The sequence below is a fragment of the Benincasa hispida genome, chromosome 1 (assembly GCF_027475165.1).
Source record: "Benincasa hispida cultivar pf3 chromosome 1, pf3_genome.v1.1, whole genome shotgun sequence".
Lineage (NCBI taxonomy): Eukaryota > Viridiplantae > Streptophyta > Magnoliopsida > Cucurbitales > Cucurbitaceae > Benincasa > Benincasa hispida.
Window position 1 is genome coordinate 92,038,311 of NC_143478.1, and position 18,794 is coordinate 92,057,104.

Below are 18,794 nucleotides of genomic sequence, written 5' to 3' on the forward strand. Positions count from 1 at the left end.
TACTTACTGGGTATATTATATACTCATCCTATATTTTTACAGACTTTGTAGGTAAGGACACAGCGTAGATGGCAGAATTGGACGTCGCTCAAATGGGCAACCATCAAACTCACTATCATAGGCATATGCATTTTTGACCACCATGCTAATGTTTTATGGATCCTGGTGTTTTGATAAATAAACTTTTTATATAGTTTTTTTTATCTAATTAATAAAATTTAGATATGTTCTTTGAAATTTTCACTAGAACTCATCTAATGATAGAAAAGTCTAAGTATGCATGTCGTAGCGGTCGGATCATAATGTGTAAGGATTCGAGTGTTACAGTTTGGTATCAGAGCATTTGGGCCAAATAGGCTCTATTGCATTAGAAGAGTCGTGGTGTTTGATGGTTCGGCCTGTTAAGTGATGCCCATAGCCATGCCAAATACGCTGGTAAGTGGAATTTTCAAACGAGTAATTTAGTAAATAATTTAATAAACATAAGGTATAAGTTAAAAAAAAAATTAAATTAGATTGCTTCCTTATTATGAAAATAAAATGTGTGCACCAGATGCCACCACAAAGGGCTCCTCCAACACGACGAGGCAGACCTCGAAATGAATCCACAAAGGATCAAAATCAAGGACATGGACAAACGCCTTATGTGTTACTTACACCAGAGGCGCGACAACTACTAATACAAAATATGAGTAATGGAAACACAACCTCGTCCACCACACCAACAACCAACGATACAAATGACTCGAAGATCATTCGAGAATTCAGAAAGTTCAACCCTTCAACATTTGATGGATCATCTGTGGATCCAATTATAGCAGAGAATTGGATAACAGAAATAGAAACTATTTTCCACCATATGAACATCCCAGAAGAACAGAAAGTAAATTGTGCCACCTTCATGTTAAGAGGCGATGCAAAGTTCTGGTGGGAATCCACACAAAGAACAATCAAAGGTACAGTCTCTTGGCAGCAATTCAATCAGGCTTTTTACAACAAGTATTTCCCTTTGACAGTGAGATGTCAAAAGGAAGTGGAATTTCTTAATCTTCGTCAAGAAAATATGTCAGTGGCAGAGTATGAACGGAAATTTGATCGCTTGTCTCACTTTGTTCCTCGACTAGTGGACACAGAAGAGAAGAAGGTGGAAAGGTTTATTTGGGGATTAAAAGAAGGCATTCGAGGCATTGTTACTGCTTTCTGACACAAAGAGTATGCCCTTGCCCTCGAGTCGGCCTTACTTATGGAAGTAGATCTTTCTGCCAAAACCTCAACTTCTGAACAAGGATTCATGCCAAATCAAAAGATGAAATTCACCCAACAAGGCTTCCAACGCTCACAACGACAAGTAAAAAATTCCCAAAGCACTCAGGGCATATACCTTTTGTTTATCTCGGGGTGCGCGGGTATTGTGAAAAAGATAGTGTTATCATTTAGAAAATCAGTGCCTATACGATAGGATTGTACAACGGCAAGAGTTTGTATAAGACCTAACCACGAGATGTTAACGTCTCATTATATAACACCGTTCATAACTGAAACTTCACTTCAATAGGATTACCATAGGTAACATGACATCACTAGGATTACCATATGTTTATCTCGGGGGTGCGGGTATTGTGAAAAAGATAGTGTCATCGTTTAGAAAATCAGTGCCTATACGATAGGATTGTACGATCGCTTACATATACGATATTGCTAAGCGATCACATACCGATTACACTGTCGCATGCTATTATCTAAACAATCATTTACCTTTTTCCTAAGTGATCGTTTAGCTCCCAGTATTTATTAATCTATCGTATAGACGATTGCTTAGTTTTTCCTACGCGATCGCTTTGGACGATCGCTCACCCATTTCCTACACGATCGTTTACCTTTTCCTACACGATCGTATTAACGATTGTTTACTTTTATTACACGGTCGTATACTTCACCTAAACGATCAAGCACCCTGTCTATGCGATAGACGACCTCTTCTCCCACTTGTTTGATCATTGTGTATGGCCGCTCTTCCTCTTTCCTTCTACCAAATATGAACAAAGCCCACACTTTGGATTCTCACTCCAAGAATACTGAGGGCTCTAAGTGGTGTTGTCTTCTCCAATTCCTTTTGTTCGAGTGGTGACTGTTCGAGGTATACGGTTGGGCTTGAGACTTGAGAAATCTTCATCTGGTATGATTTCTTGATCCCTTTAGTATTATGAAAGTATGTTTGAATGTATATGCAGTAATTCTGTCACAATGAATTGGAAATATCCACTTCCGCTCGTAGGTACTCTTGAGTAAAAGTTCCTTCAAGCCACTGATCATGTTTGTTCTTCTTTATAAGAAATTGTTTCCTTCCAGCAGCTCAGGAGGGTGAAATGACGATCAAGGTTGGAACAGGAGACGGTATTTCAACTCATGTAATGGGCACTACAAAGTTTTTTTTTTAGAAATAGATATCTATTTTTAGAAAAGTTATATATAGTTCCCGAAATTAAAAGGAACCTTGTACCTATTTCTTTCTTAATTGAACAAATGAAATCAATTTCTTTTTCTTTTAATGAAGCGTTTATTATGAAAAATGGTGTAACTATTTGTTTAGCTAAATTAGAAAACAACTTGCATTTGTTAAGATCAACTGAAGCAAAAGCACCTTTAAATCATGAGATATTTAAAACTACTAATACTCAAACAAAAAGGCAAAGAATTTCTCTAAATAACAATAATACATATCCTTGGCATTTGGAACCAGGTCATATAAATCTCGATAGAATCGGGAGGTTGGTAAAGAATTGACTTCTAAGAGAGTTAGAAAATGATTCGTTACCTTCTTATGGATCCTATCTTAAAGGAAAGATGACTAAAAGACCTTTAAGTGGAAAAAGTTATTGAGCTAAAGAGTCGTAAAGCTCGTACATTTGGATCGTTGTGGTCAAATGAATGTAAAAGTTTGAGAAGGGCATGAATACTTCGTCACTTTCATAGATGATTAATCAAGGTATGGTTACTTATACCTAATGGAAAATAAATCTGAAGCCCTTGAAAAGTTCAAGGAGTATAAGGCTGAAGTTGAAAACCTGTTAGGGAAAACGATCAAAACACTTTGACCTGATCAAGGTGGAGAGTACATGGATTTAAAATTCTAGGACTATATAGTAGAACATGAAATCCAAACTCAGCTCGCATCACCTGGTACACCTTAGTAAAATGGTGTATCAGAAAGGAGAAATAAAACCTTGTTAGACATGGTTTGTTCTACGATGAGCTATGCTCAATTGCCTAGCTCGGTTTTGGGGTATGCAGTAAAGACTGTAATTCACATCTTGAAGAGTGTTTAAGAAACATCTTTCGAGTTATGGAGGGGGTATAAATCTAGTTTGCACTACTTCAGAATTTGAGATTGTCCTGCACATGTGCTAGTGATAAATCCTAAGAAATTGGAACCTCGTTCAAGGTTATGCCATTTTGTTGATTACTCTATGGAAATGAGAGGCAGACTTTTCTATGACCCACAAGAAAACAAGGTGTTTGTATCGACAAACGCCACCTTCTTGGAGGAAGAGCACATGATAGATTATGAACCATGAAGCAAATTATATTAAATGAAGCTATTGAAGAGACAATAAGAGTTGTTGATGAAGCTGGTTATTCATCAAGAGTTAGTGAAGCATCTAGCACTTCGGGTCAGTCTCGTCCTTCTCAACCTTCTCAATCGTTGAGAGTGCCTCGACGCAATGGGATGGTTATATCGCAACCTAATCGTTACTTGGGTTTAACTAAAACTCAGGTTGTCATACCAGATGATGGCGTTGATGAACCCTTGTCCTATAAGCAGACAATGAATGACATAGATAAGGACCAATAGGTCAAAGCCATGGACCTTGAAATAGAGTCTATGTACTTCAATTCAGTATGGGAGCTTGTAGATCTACCTGAAGGGGTTAAACCCATAAGGTGTAAATGGATCTATAAGAGAAAGAGAGATGTAGCGGGAAAGGTACAAACCTTCAAAGTTAGACTTGTAGCAAAGGGTTATACCTAGAGGGAAATGGTTGACTATGAGGAAACTTTTTCCTGTGTTGCTATGTTTAAATCTATAAGAATTCTCTTGTCCATAGCCACGTATTACAACTATGAGATATGACAAATGAATATCAAAATTGCTTTTCTAAATGAAAATCTTAAAAGGGACATCTTTATGTCTTAGCTCGAGGGGTTCAGAGCCTAAGTCAGGAGCAAAAAGTTTACAAGCTGAATCGATTCATTTATGGGTTAAAGCAGACTTCCAGATCTTGATCAAATCTTTTGGTTTTGACCAAAACATTGATGAACCTTGAGTCTACAAGAAAATCATCAACGGTAAAATAGCTTTCTTGGTACTTTATGTAGACGAAATCCTACATTAGTAAGGTAAAAAGTGGCCAACATCCTAATTCCAAATTAAGGATTTAGGAGAGCTACAGTATGCTATTGGGATCCAAATTATTAGGGATTGTAAGAACAGAATGCTGGCTCTATTTCAAGTAACTTATATCGACAAATGTTGACTCGATATTTGATGTAGAACTCTAAGAAGAGTTTATTACCTTTTAGGCACAGGGTTCACTTGTCTAAGGAACAGTGTCCCAAGACACTTCAAGAAATTGAGGATATGAGACATATTCCCTATGCCTCAGCTACGAGGAGTTTAATATATGCTATGCTCTACACTAGGCCATTCATTTGCTATGTAGTGGGAAAAGTCAGTAGTTACCAGTTCAATCTAAGGTTGGATTACTGGACTGCGGTTAAGAACATGCTCAAATATCTTAGGAGAACAAGGGACTACATGCTGGTGTATAGAGCTAAGGATTTGATCCTTATGGGACACATCGATTCTAATTTCCAAACTGACAGAGATTCTAAGAAATCCACATTAGGATCAGTGTTCACCCTGAACAGAGGAGCTGTAGTATGGTGTAGCATTAAGCAAGGATGCATTGCAAACTCTACTATGATGGTTAAGTATGTAGCTACTTGTGAAGTAGCAAATGAAGTAGTTTGACTCAAGAAGTTCCTAAGTGATTTGGAAGTTGTTCCAAATATGCACTTGCTTGTCACCTTATACTGTGACAAGAGAGGGGCCATAGCCAACTCTAAAGAGCCTCGCAGGCAAAAACAAGGAAAACATATTGAGAGGAAGTATCACCTAATATGGAAGATTGTGCAATAAGGAGATGTGATTGTCACAAAGATCACTTAGGAGCATAACACCGTTGATCTATTTACGAAGGCTCTCTCGGTTCAAGTGTTCAAGAGTCATCTAGAGAGTCTAGATCTGTGAGACATGTACATTGTATAATCTAGGGCAAGTGAGAGATGTGTAATGGGCATATGGATTCCTTAGTTTATTGTATTTATTTACCATTCTTGTTGTTTTGGATTATTGATATTATGTACATCCCACTAACTAGAGGTTTAGTTCAACTGGGATTTTGTTGGGTTTTATACTTTAAAACTCGCAGATAGAAAATGCAAATAATTGACTATCATCAATAAAAAGTTATCGATGTTATTTTAATAAGTGTTATTGATTGTGTTGTATTTGTTTTGTCTTAATTATCCTAAATCCAATAAACTAACATCATAGCCTGTCTTATGAGTCTTGATTATATGTGGAGACATACAAGGATCAATAGTCAAAATACAACCTAAAGGTTAAGGACAAGGTTGGGTACCTTATCCTGGTGACACTATGGATATGACCCACTTTGTATTTGATACAAATGAAATGGTCCAACACATTCATTTAGGTGACATGCGAGTGGGGGTATCTTATGCAATGAGTTTGCATAAGACTGGATCGTGAAATAGTAACCACTAGATGTAACTCCATTGGCTAGTTAGGTTTCTATTTCAATAGGATGACATAAGAAACTTAGTCTTAATCCTGAGTATATTATGAACTCCTGTTCACGAGGGATTTATTAGGTTGTATGTCCTAAACTCACAGTTTGTAATCTTTAAACATATTCTATTTACAACAAAGTTTCTATTGAGGTTTATTCAATAAATTTGTTATTGAACATATAAATTGCACTTGTAATAGCCTAAATCCAATAAATTAATGAACCCCTGGCTATAGCATGAATACCTGAACTTTATGTAGAGATGTAAAAGTGAATCAAGCTTGAGTGTATAGCTAAAACATTTGACCAAGCTTGACTATATAGCCAAAATATTCTATAAGTATAAAGATAAGGTTGGGTACCTTGTTTTAGGTAAATTATGGATGTGACCCCCTTTGTATTTGATACAAACGATGTGATCCCGAAATCGTTCATGTGGTGACATGCGAGTGGAGGCATGCGAGGGGAGGCATCCTGTACAAAAGATGTTCGCATAAGACCAGACCACGAAATAATCACTTTTTTTTAACACACCGTTTACTGTTAAAACTAACTATTTCATATCAATGACCTAAGGTAATTCGATCTCAATCTTGAGCTAACTATGAACTCCTATTTATTCAAGATTATCCTTTAATCTGCATGGAAGAGAGTGGCTCAACATCGCCGCTCAATAAGCCTCCTATTTTAAGGGTAAGACCAGTAGATAGCTGGAGACATAGTCTTATAAGATGGAACTCACTCCTACCCACTTTAGAGTTAGTAGAGTTATTGTTCTCTTAAGTACTGACTCACAGTCTTGAACAAGGGACCCTACCCTCACTTTGACTGAGAGGGACTCGGCTTATTGATAGGACCATAAACCAATTATTCATTGTGGATCAGTGGAGACTTAAGGAGCAAGATGTACTATAGGGGTAAAACGGTAATTTTAACCCAACTATTAATACGAACGACCTGTGAATGATCGACTTATTGATCATGGTTAAATCGGTGGACATAAATATATCTATAGTGAGGAAAGTGCAACTACTGAGTTTTAGTGGAGTGACCTGGTAGTTAACTAATGATGGTTAATTCGATTAAAAGAGTTTAACCAAGTAATCTTGAATTGTTGGAGCTCATGATCTGTAGGTCCATTAGGTCTCCATACTTGTTCATAAACGGACTAAACCTTAGAATAGTGTGATGAGAAAATTTGAAATGTTCAAATTCGATTTGAGGGAATTATTAATTATATATGATATAATTGTATGTTTAATTATCAAACTAAACAAAATTGAAGTATTGGAAAATATTTAAATATGATTTAAATATTAAACACATGAATAGTGATTCGTGATTATGGAATTGGTGGTTCATTAGTTTAATATTTGATATTAAATTAATTCTTTAATTAAAATTGTTTAATTAATCATCTAAAATCAGTTTTATCAATCTTGTTTAAAATCAATCAATTTTATGTAAATATTAGTTATTGAATTAATGTTTTATAAAATTGAATTTCATGAAATTAAATTTTAAAATTTTAAAAAAATTATTTTAGATGCTAGTGGGTTATTCCAACATTTACCGCCTCACATTCCATTAATTGCATGATTTCTTGGTGTCATTCTTACATGAAATATGGTTTGCATGCTTGTTTTGACCAAAAAAAAAAAATGAAAAGAAATGGAATTAACTGAGAAAATTGAGAGGCATTCTGAAAAATTGAGAAGAAATATTTTTCTCTCTAGGCTTTACTCCAAAACGTGTGACTGCTCCAAAAATCCCTCAAATTAATTCTCATTTTGTATTCCACCATCTAATCTAAGGCCAAGAGAATAGTAGGGAAGATCAAGTGGTGGTCTACAAGCTGGATTTGGAATAATTTAAAGAGTTCTTCAAAGGTATATGATGAAACCCTATTTTCTCGAAAACTATGAACATGCATGCTTATTTTCTAAAATTGATGTAGTTAGAGTGCTTAAGATCCTAATTGCTTTCGTATGTTGATTGTCAACACCAACAGAATTGTCCTTTGATTTGTATGGGTGAAAATGGCCAATTCGCCAACACAATATGCCTACTATTTTTGGGACAAGATCGAGTGGGGAGCTGGGAACATAATAATACAAGATGAATTTTACTTCTTCCCAACTATAGGGTAAGTAGATGAGTGTTCTCTTAAGTAGTGTCTCTGGGACTTGAATAACGGGTCCTATCTCACTAGCCCGAGAGAGGTTTCTATTTAATGGTTAGACCATAAACAAGTTGTTCATTAGAGAAGCACTGATACTCAAGGATAAAGAAGTAACCAAGGGTAAAATGATAATTTTGACCCAGTTGATGTTACAAACACTCGTGAAGGACTAGATGTTATTAATCTATATCCGTTGACACAGAAATATGTCTGCAGTGAGAAGAGTGTAGCTGTGAGTCTTTAATGGAGTGTCTCACAGTTAACAAATATTGATTAATGTGGTTAATGAATTTAGCTTATTAATCTCATATCGGTGGAGATTCTGGATTGTAAGTCCATGAGGTCCCTTTCCTAGCTCATAAAAGGAATTGAGGTAATTATATCTTGAATAGAGTTTGAAATGTTCAAATTCACTTAGGGAAATAGTATAATGTATAATCATACATTATAATATAAAGTTTATATTTTAATTAAACTTTATAATATAAATCTAATTCTGGATATGATTCAAAATTAATTTATGGAGAAATAAATATTTGAAAGAGTTCAAATATTAATTTAGTATGAATTAGATTCATATTAAAACTATAGGTTAAAATTAATACATATTAGATGCACATTAAAACTATAGGTTATGAGAGAAATACAATTCAATATGATTCAAATGTAGGTTAAATTAAATATTTGATAATTAATTAATTGAAAAAATAATTAATTATTTTATTTTATTTTAATTAAATTAAATTTGATTTAATTAAATTAATTGAATTAAAACTATAGCTTATGTGAGAGATGTTCATTTAAATATAATTTAAATGAAATTATTAATTAAATTAGATTTAGTTAATAATTAATTGATTAATTAATTAATTAAATTACTTATTTAATTTAATTTATTGAATTAAATAAATTTATTAAAAAAAGGGAAAAAAAAGAGGTAACTCCACATATGAGAGTTATCAAAAAACGTGGGGATACTTCTTACGTTTACCTCTCACCTATGAGATGAAAATAAATAGAACGATGAAAAAAATCTATCACTAAATAGTTATGGTGGATATCTCTCTAAAATTTTCTTCATTTTTTTCCCCAATTTTGAGATTGGTTCCCACAAACTAATAACCCAAAATTCTCAAAGAATAGGAAAGTTCCCAATTGGTGGCGTTCATGCATTTAGTCTCAAGGAGAATTGATCTTTTCGTCTGAGTCGTCAATGAAAGTAAATAATTTTTTTCTCTTCTCTATAATACTAAATTTCCAAATAGTACAACATGCTTAACCTAAATTTTACAATATGTTGAGATTCTAAATCTCCTTTTTTCTATTCTGTAATTTTACCTGTGTATTGGTATTTCAATTTCTCAATTAATTTTGAGTTAGATCTTGATTATTCCGCTGCATTAGGGCTTTTATCCCTACAGTGAGAACAACTATCTTCATTGATACGAAGCAAAACCACGAGGGCCAATGCCAAAAGTAGACAAAGTATCATACTATTGTGAAGATATTTGGAGAGTTTATCCCTAATAAGTGGTACGATGGTCATGACCCTAGTTTAGTCATGTTGATATAATCCTTAAGTGTCGAATAAAGATATAGTGGAACCTTGAAAGTAGTCGTGGTATGATCCATGGTTGAACTATATCAGATAGGCAGTATGCTCCGGTGAACAAGAGTTAGCCTAGATAAGAGTTAAATGGATGGATGGATGGCTACTTCAGGGTAGGCTCAATTGGTCCTTTGTTCAAGGGGAGGATTGTTGGGAATACGGCCAAAGTCTCACATTAGTTAGATAAGATCATGGGTACATAGGTGTATCGTTATATAATTTCAATTGATTGAAAATCTTTATTGAGCAGGTCTAGAATCTTAAAAAGAGAAAATGAAGATTGATGATTTATGGTTGTCATATGATTTAGCAACTTATGAAGAGACATTATGAATTAAACATGGATCTTCAATTTCTAAAAGGAAACAAATTAGTTAGATTTAAATGAATCTTCAAATATTTTTATGCATATTCTCATAAGATTAAAATATTTGAAATAGCCATTATAAACCCTGGATTGTATAATACATCACATGGATGTCAAGTTGTTTGAGCTAATTATGTGAATATTTATTATTATCCTTTGATACATGTGTTTACTAAAATTTATTTGAGTTTATTGTGTCGTTTGAATGTTGATGATATATTGATTTTTGATACAAACATAGATGTAAGTAATAATAATAAGTTATTTATGTTCTCACAATTTGAAATGAAAGATTTAGGTGATGATGATGTGATACTTGGTGTTAAGATAAGAAAAACTGAAAAATGGATGTTCTTTATTGTTGGGAATCGAATCCCGAGCAGAAGCATTAGGACCATCTTGCATTCGATTTTTCATTTTATTAAGGAACAAAAACAACAACTAAACAAAATAGTAAATAGGATAAACATCATAAAAACATGCTTTAATGAAGGGAAATAAAAGGGAGAACTATTTTTTACCTTTGAAGATTCTCAATCTTCTCAAACGAACATCTCCTCAATCGATCTCGCCGACACTACCACAAGAATACCTTGTTATTCTTCTAGGAATTGTAAGAGTTGGATGAGTGGTCTCTAGCCCTTGGAAGAGAAAACGGTAGAGGGATTTCTTTGAGAGAATGTAGAGATAATTTCTTTTGGTAGTTAGGTTTTAAATCACCAAATGAATTCTTATCCTAAAAAGGTCCATAAGGAGGAATTTATATGGAGAATGGTTAACCCCTTCTCCAAGTCTTTCTTTTTCTACCATTGTGCTAAATTAATCAAATATCCTTTATTTATTAATTAGCACATCAATAAATAACCATATATATTTAATCTAATTATATATATATATAGTTAATTAATAAATATAAACATCACATGTTTATATGCATCCACCTCTCTATAAATTTTTTTAGTCAATTAATTAACCATTAATTAATCAATTAAGTAACTATATTAAATCGTATTTAATATAGGTTAATTAACATGTATTTATATGTATACAACTCTTTAGGAATCTAATTCCCATAAATTTGATATTTGAATCTCATTCAAATATCTCTCTCTCCACATAATGTGAATTATAGATCACATCTATAATTAATTATATATTAATCATATTAATATACAATTTTCTCAATTGATTTGAAAAATTCAAATCTTTCCTCATTAATATCCTTTAGTGAGCTAGAAAGGGGAGTTTATGGACCTATAGATCAAAAGCTCCAACGATATGAGATTAATTGGCTAAACTCATTAACCAAATTAACCAATATTCTTTAATTATGGGTACACTCCACTAAAGATCCACAACTGCACTCTTCTCACTGTAAATATATTTATGTGTCCATGGATATAGACCAATAACAACAAGTTAGTCCTAAGTTTCTCAAATCTTCTCTTTATATCTCCCACAATGTTCTTCATTTTCACGTTTTTCTCACTTACCTCAACCTACTCTCTCTTCTAGTTTTTATCCCTTCTTTCATTGATTTAGGGGAAAAGATCAAATAACGAGTGTTTGTAACACCAATTGGGTCAAATTACCGTTCACTACAAGAAAAATAGCTTTCAGTGGCGAATAAAATGTGTTGCTAAAAGCGAAAAAAACACTACTAAAAGTATTAGCAACGTATAGAGGCGCATCGCTGTGAATGTCGTGATGGCCGTATAGTTAAAAGTTTTAGTAATGCATTTTAGTACACTCCGCTAAAACACAACTTTTACATATGCTAACGCGTTACTAGAAATGTACTTTTAGCAACGCACGATTTGTTGCTATTTGTTTTATATAGTGACGTGACAAATTTGTCTCTAAAAATTAAGTTTTAGCGACGTATAAGATTGCTGCTGAATGTGAATTTCTGGTCATCTCATTGCAAGCATCTTTTGCGACATTGACACACGTCAGTAAAAAAATCGATTTACTAACGTTATATAAAGCGTTGCTAAAAGTATTTTATTGAATAAAAAATAATGCTCAATTTAATATGTGAACTTGTTATAAGATCTAAAATGTAATAATCTTTTAAACATTTTAAGAATTGACTAGTCATTTTAAATTAAAACAAAAAATTATAAATGAAGATGCACACATTCCTAAACATCAAAACACTATCATTGAAGCAAAATGAAATACCAACTTGGATGACCAAAATCCCAATGTAATATCAACCTACTTCAATCATTTCCTAAATGAGCTCAAAGTTATATCAATCAAAATTAGTACCAACACTAGCTATCACAAGTTTGTTTACATAACAAAAATCGAAATGTAAGGTATTTGAAGCACAAAAGGCCAGTTTGAAACAAAAATATAAAATATCCCCAAATTCTTTGCATTATCATCTAGATTGAACTTTGTAAAATATCGTACTAGCTCGTCACCATCAAGATATAAAATTTGACATATAAAAATTGAACTATGTAAGCACATTAAGAATAAAGAATTGAAGTAGGGGACATAATTACATTAAAAAAATCCAATTTCTTATAAACTATATGGAAACCATGCTCAATATTGCAAAAGTAAACAAACCTCATTAACATAGAAACTATCACAAAAGGACCATTTAAATAACTATCATAAAAGGAGGAGGGGAGAGTTGAAAAACACAACCATCTTCTATCAACATTAGAACATTTCCAAATTTCTAATATCAAGAGAAAGAAAAAAAAGAGAACATGTGAAACCTATCAGAAATCAAAGCAAAAGTTCCTAATGTCGAAAGCATGGAGGGAAAAATACCAAAATCAACATGAACAAACACTTCAAAGCACAACCATCTTCTATCAACAAAATAGCTCATTTTCATAGAAGTCACGATCACTATATCAACAAAAGTAACAAACCATATTAACATAAAAACAACCATACACCAACCATCAAAATAACTATATAAAAGGGAGGAGGGAGGGGGAGGGGAGTTGAAAAACACAACCATCTTCTATCAACAATATTAGAACATTTCCAAATTCTTAATATTAAGAGAAAGAGAAAATGAGCATTGCTAAACTCCTAATATCAAATTTAGAACAAACACTTCAAAGCATAATCATCTTCTATCGACAAAATAGCTCATTTTCATAGAAGTCATGATCACTATACAACAAAAGTAAACAACCCCATTAACATGAAAAAAGTAGCTCATTTTCATAGAAGTCGTGATCACATTTAAATATAAAGACTACCATAACTGTAGGATAGTCAAAGTACTTCAACACACTTAATCTAATCCAACACTTTAACAAACTAGAATTGTAAGAAGAATGTCTTATAAATATTATCTTTTAACTATCATTCGGCTGTTCCGAACTCATTTTTGTGTTAGATGTCCCATCTTAAGTTGCCAACCTTCTTAAGATTTCTTCAATCATGACTTGTTGTGATTCAACTACACTTTGCAAATGTGCAACTTGAGCATTTGTTTCTTTAGCATGCTGATAACTTGCATCATTCATAGCATTTCTTGGTCTTGGTCCCTAACATTTGCCCTTCACATGCCTCAACCGTTTACCCAACACTTGTTCACAGATTTCTCTATCATCAATAGGTATACCTGCTTGTTCTGAAGTTGTTTTTAATGCCATCATCTCATCATACAAAATAAATATGTCATAGCATTATTATGGTGTAAAATAAGAAAGAAAATATACAAACACAAAATTTTACTTACATATTTATTTTTTGCCTCATCATTCACCCATCTCTTCTTTGCATTAGAATGAGTGTGCTTAAATAATTCAATATCACTTAACCCCTTACCATCTTCTAATTCTGGCATGTTATGATTAAAGTTATAGAATAAGAAAGATTGATTATGGACATAAGAATGAAATATGTACCTTTCTTTTCTAATGGCATAAAATTGTCGAAGTACCACCTCTATGAGTGAATGCAAGAGCAGCTCGAGCCTTAGTATTTGCCTCAGAGATACACTTAAAGTCTTCTCTTTCCCATCGATCACATGAATGGTTCCAATCTGAATCTCTTGCCACTCTTTTGTTGCGGTGCTTTTGTGCTTTAGTTGGAGAGTTATACTATTTGTAAGTTTTGTGTAAAGAACAACGAAACTCTCTATGTAGTACACTTATCTAATGTTCAAGATAATTTTGTACTATGGGGCCATCCAAATCCAGAATGAAGTAATTATAAGATTGAAGAACAAACCCTGTTAATTTCCAATTTATCTAAAATAAGTATTTTATATTTTAAAAAATACACTTAACTAATTAACTTACCGAAAGTCTATCTATTATCTCCCTCTTTGCCTCTCTAGTGACATCTGACCAGTGCTCTATCTTCAAGTGATGATGAAGAGGTACTATTCCATACCTCTTTTCCAATGGTAGACTTCAACTTGGATGAGTCCTTACAAATGAGTTTTCTATCTTCATGTTCAATTTTCATTGAAATGCGACCATTTTCTTTGACATACTTCTCAAGAGCAACCTCCCTAGTCCCTCCTCAACCTTTTGTTTGAGCCTCATAACCTTCATACGAAATATCAAATATTAGTACATTTAAGGTTATAATAAATTTGAATATTTATTCATAGAAATTAACACATTACCCTGAACATTTGAATTTATCGAACTAACTTTTTACTCATTAATAGAATCTTCATTATTGTTGTTTACTTGTGAGATGCTTGAGGTGGACCTACTATGATTTCCAGGTCCAAGACTTCTTGATGACATCCTGTAACATAACAATAAAAGAAAAAATAATCTAAGATTCATATATATATATATATATAATATAAGTTTAAGTAGTTATGTGTAACCTTACAAATAGTTTTATGCTTCACTGTCACAATCTTCATCACAAAGTGATGTGTTTGAATGTGTGCTCATTGACTTATCGCTAGAATGACTGAAATCAAAATCTTCTTCATTAGTTGATGCTTCTTCATTACTTAATACAAGTAAATCTACTTGATCTTCAATAGTCGAAGGCTCAACATCTTCTCTATTAAATGTTTGTGAATCTAGGTTATCTTCGACTCGAGGATAACACGTAGGCATGGTTATATCTACTGTTACTTCTATTTCATCACTTTCAAGTTCTGAAATATCCCACACATTTTTTCTATTGAAATTGTTGAACAACTTTCTAATCTTGACCAAGTTTGTAATCATCTAAGTAGAATACTAGTATAGCTTGACTTATAAGGATGAATGGCTCATCTTTGTACCATCAATAACAAGTATTTATCGATGTAAAGCCATCAACTATCTTAATTCAATCTTTTCGTGAACTGATATCATGCCATTCACACTTAAAAAGATTAACTGCCTTCATACAAATGTATTGTAGTCTTATTATTTCATATAATTCACCATAGAAAATGATTTGCCCAGATTCATTATCACCAGGCACCGTAACTCCACTATTTTGCACGGTCTGACGACTATCATGATCTTTTGTGTGAAATCAAACTTCATTTGTTACATCCACTATAAGATCGAGCACAATCATTTGGACCAAAAACAAGGGCATACAAATCATCATATATCATTTTATCACGATGCAACTTTTGGGTCTAATCATAAAAAAAAATGTTTAGGTAAAATAGAGTTATCTAACTTAGAGGTGTGACCATACTTAAGGGCGTACCTTTGTATTAAACCATGCAGGGAATTCTAGTTGCCTTTTATGCAAATCACCATGTCCATTATTTGATTCAAGTACTCTCATATGCTCCCTATACTTTACAAGTTAGTTTAATTTTCCACTTATATTTCAAATATAAAAATGAGTGTTATAAGCGATACATACTGAAGATAAGGTTCCATTTCATCACAGTTGTTTAGAGTATACCAATGTGATTTCTCTAACTCATCAGAAGTTAGTTTTCAAAATTGGCCACCACCTAACCATCGTATATGTCTAGAAAAAACTGATAATCCACTGTTGCTCTTGTCACATTAATATTATCACTATTCTGATCACTTCTATCAAACCTTGTTTCAATTCCATGTAAATACATAAAACAAAAGTTTAAAGATCCATTTATGATATAACCTCAACAATTTAACCTTCTGGCCGAGCTTTGTTTCTAACATATTATTTCAAATATTGCAAGCTCCTAATACATAATAACGAAAGCATATGTATTAATAGCCTACAACATAAAAGTGAGACTTAAAGAATATAAGAGAATTTACATCCCTTTCAATTGGATACATCCATCTATAGCCAATGGGGCCAACAATTTTTGCTTCCCATGGCAAATGGACAGCTAAATGGACCATTATGTCAAAAAATATTGGTGGAAATATCTTTTCTAACTTACATAGGATGAGTACTATATCAGCTTGCATTTTGTCTAATTTTGGCTGGCTCAAAGTTTTTTTTTACATAGACTATGGAAGAAATTAGACAACTTTGATATAGTTGTATAAATATCCTTGCGTAGATATGGTCGAATGCCAAATGGGAAAAATCTTTGTAATAAAACATGACAATCATGGCTTTTTAAACCAGAGATTTTTCCCTCATTAACATTTAAACACAGGGATATATTGGAAGCAAAACCAACAAGAGACTTCACAAATTTCAAGAATGTACAAAAGTTCACTTTTTCAGTAGCAGTTAATGTGTAAGATGCTTGAGGCTTGACGTGCCTATTTCTGATTTCTTGTATGTAAAGCTCCTTCCTTATATTCAAGTTAGCTAAATCCTCATGAGCTTTAATGGTGTCTTTAGTCTTCCCTTCGATGTTTAATATAGTACCCATAAATTATCACATATGTTTTTCTCAATATGCATCACATCAAGTTTATGATGTAGTTTAAGGTTTTGTCAATAAGGAAGATAAAAAAAAATGCTTCTTTCAATCCAATTTTGCTGACTAAATATCCTTTTTCGTTTGTTATCACGTCTTTCAGGATTCTTATTGAGCATAGGAAAACTTATTGAGTTTAATTGATTTATAATATCTTATCCAGATAATATATTCGGAGCTGCTCGCATTTCTTGTTTTCCATCATGTTGCTTATTTTTGTGCCATGCATGTGTTAAAAGTAGATACGACGATGTCCCATATAAAAAATTTTGCTCTTTAGTCCTATTGAGCTTGTATCAACATTGCAAACTGGACTTGCTTTATAAGCTTTTGTCCTCCAACAGATAAATCACCATAAGCTAGAAAATCATTGATTGTCCACAATAGTGCAACATGAAGTTGGAAGAAAAAAGCACTGAAATTATCATATGTTCAAACATTAACCCACAACTCATTTAACTCATCTACTAGTGGTTGTAGGTAAATATCAATTTCCTTACTAGGAGACCTTGGACCAGGGATGAGTAGAGATAGAAACATAAATCGTGCTTTCGTACACTTCCAAAGGGGCACATTGAATGGAATGAGCATAACTGGCCACATGCTATATGATATGCTCATGTTTCCAAATGGGTTAAAATCATCAGAAGAAAGAGTTAATCTGGCATTACGAGAGTCTATAGCAAAACAAAGATATTGGCTATCAAAATGTTTTCAACCTTTAACATCAGCAAGATGTCAAAGTATTCTTTTAACTATACACCTCTTCTCCTTGTGCCACCTCATATCCTCAGCAATATGTTTTGAAAGAAATAATCTTTGCAACCTTGTCTTTAGTAGAAATATCTCAACACTTTATGTAGAATTTTTTCCCCTTTCTATCATTCAATCTGTATCTTGACTCTCCACAAGGTGGACAATTATCAAGTGATGCATACGTACTCTTTCCAAAATAAAACACAATCAAACTTGCACATGTGAAATGATTCGTATTCCATCCCTAGGTCACATAGATGTAGTCTTTTCTTAGCCTCATAGTATGAGGCAGGTAGATTTACACCATCCAGAAAGGCTTCATTTAATAATTCAAGCAACATATCAAATGATTTATCGCTCCAACGATTAAGCACCTTAATGTGCATAAGTTTCACTAAGAAATTAAACGAAGTAAACTTTAGATACCCTGGATATAAATCCTCTTCTACTTCATGAAAAATTCCACTTGTTCCATCTTCCTCATTCAATTTTCTTCTAGTTTCTTCAAAATTTGGACCACGCAAATCATGAATCATTTCTAGCATCTTATCTTCTACATTATCTCTATGATCTCTATTGTTTGCTCTAAGATTTTCATTGTCTTCTCTACTTTCAGCTGAATCTGAAAATATTGCACCTATAAACCTTGAATTAGTCCATAAAAATGGAGAAAGATCAACTGTATCTCCATGGAATATCGATCGGCTATAAGTCGGAGACATGCCATATTTATATAAATGGCATTCTATGTCATCTAAGTTATTCCAATTCGTATTCACATAGTTTGAACAAGGACATCTTGTTCTTCCTTGTTCATCTGAATAATTCTTCACGACTTCAATAAAATTATCAACATCGTTAGAATATTGAATAGACCTTCGATCTCTAAAATTTATCCAACTACGATCCATCACAAGTACAAAGTGATGTACCTAAATTAGAAATCAAAGTGTTAGAATCTAAGTCTTAGGTAAAATGCAAATAAGCAATCAAATTACTAATCAAAGTTAGGTAGATCTTATTAGTATCAATATCATATTAAGTGGTAAAATAACACATATGATTGAAAACACCCTTAATCTTCCAACGTTTTAATAAGGGTAACGTTCTTCTCAAAGTTCTTAACTCCAATAGGCAACCAAACTTTAATTAGTAATTTGATTGACTAT

At 33.0% G+C, this 18,794-nt stretch overlaps 1 pseudogene; it reads right to left on the reverse strand.

Moving 5' to 3' along the window:
• Positions 1-17,151: 17,151 nt before the first annotated feature.
• On the reverse strand, positions 17,152-18,536 carry LOC150038851 (uncharacterized; annotated as a pseudogene).
• Between the last annotated feature and the right edge of the window lie 258 nt (positions 18,537-18,794).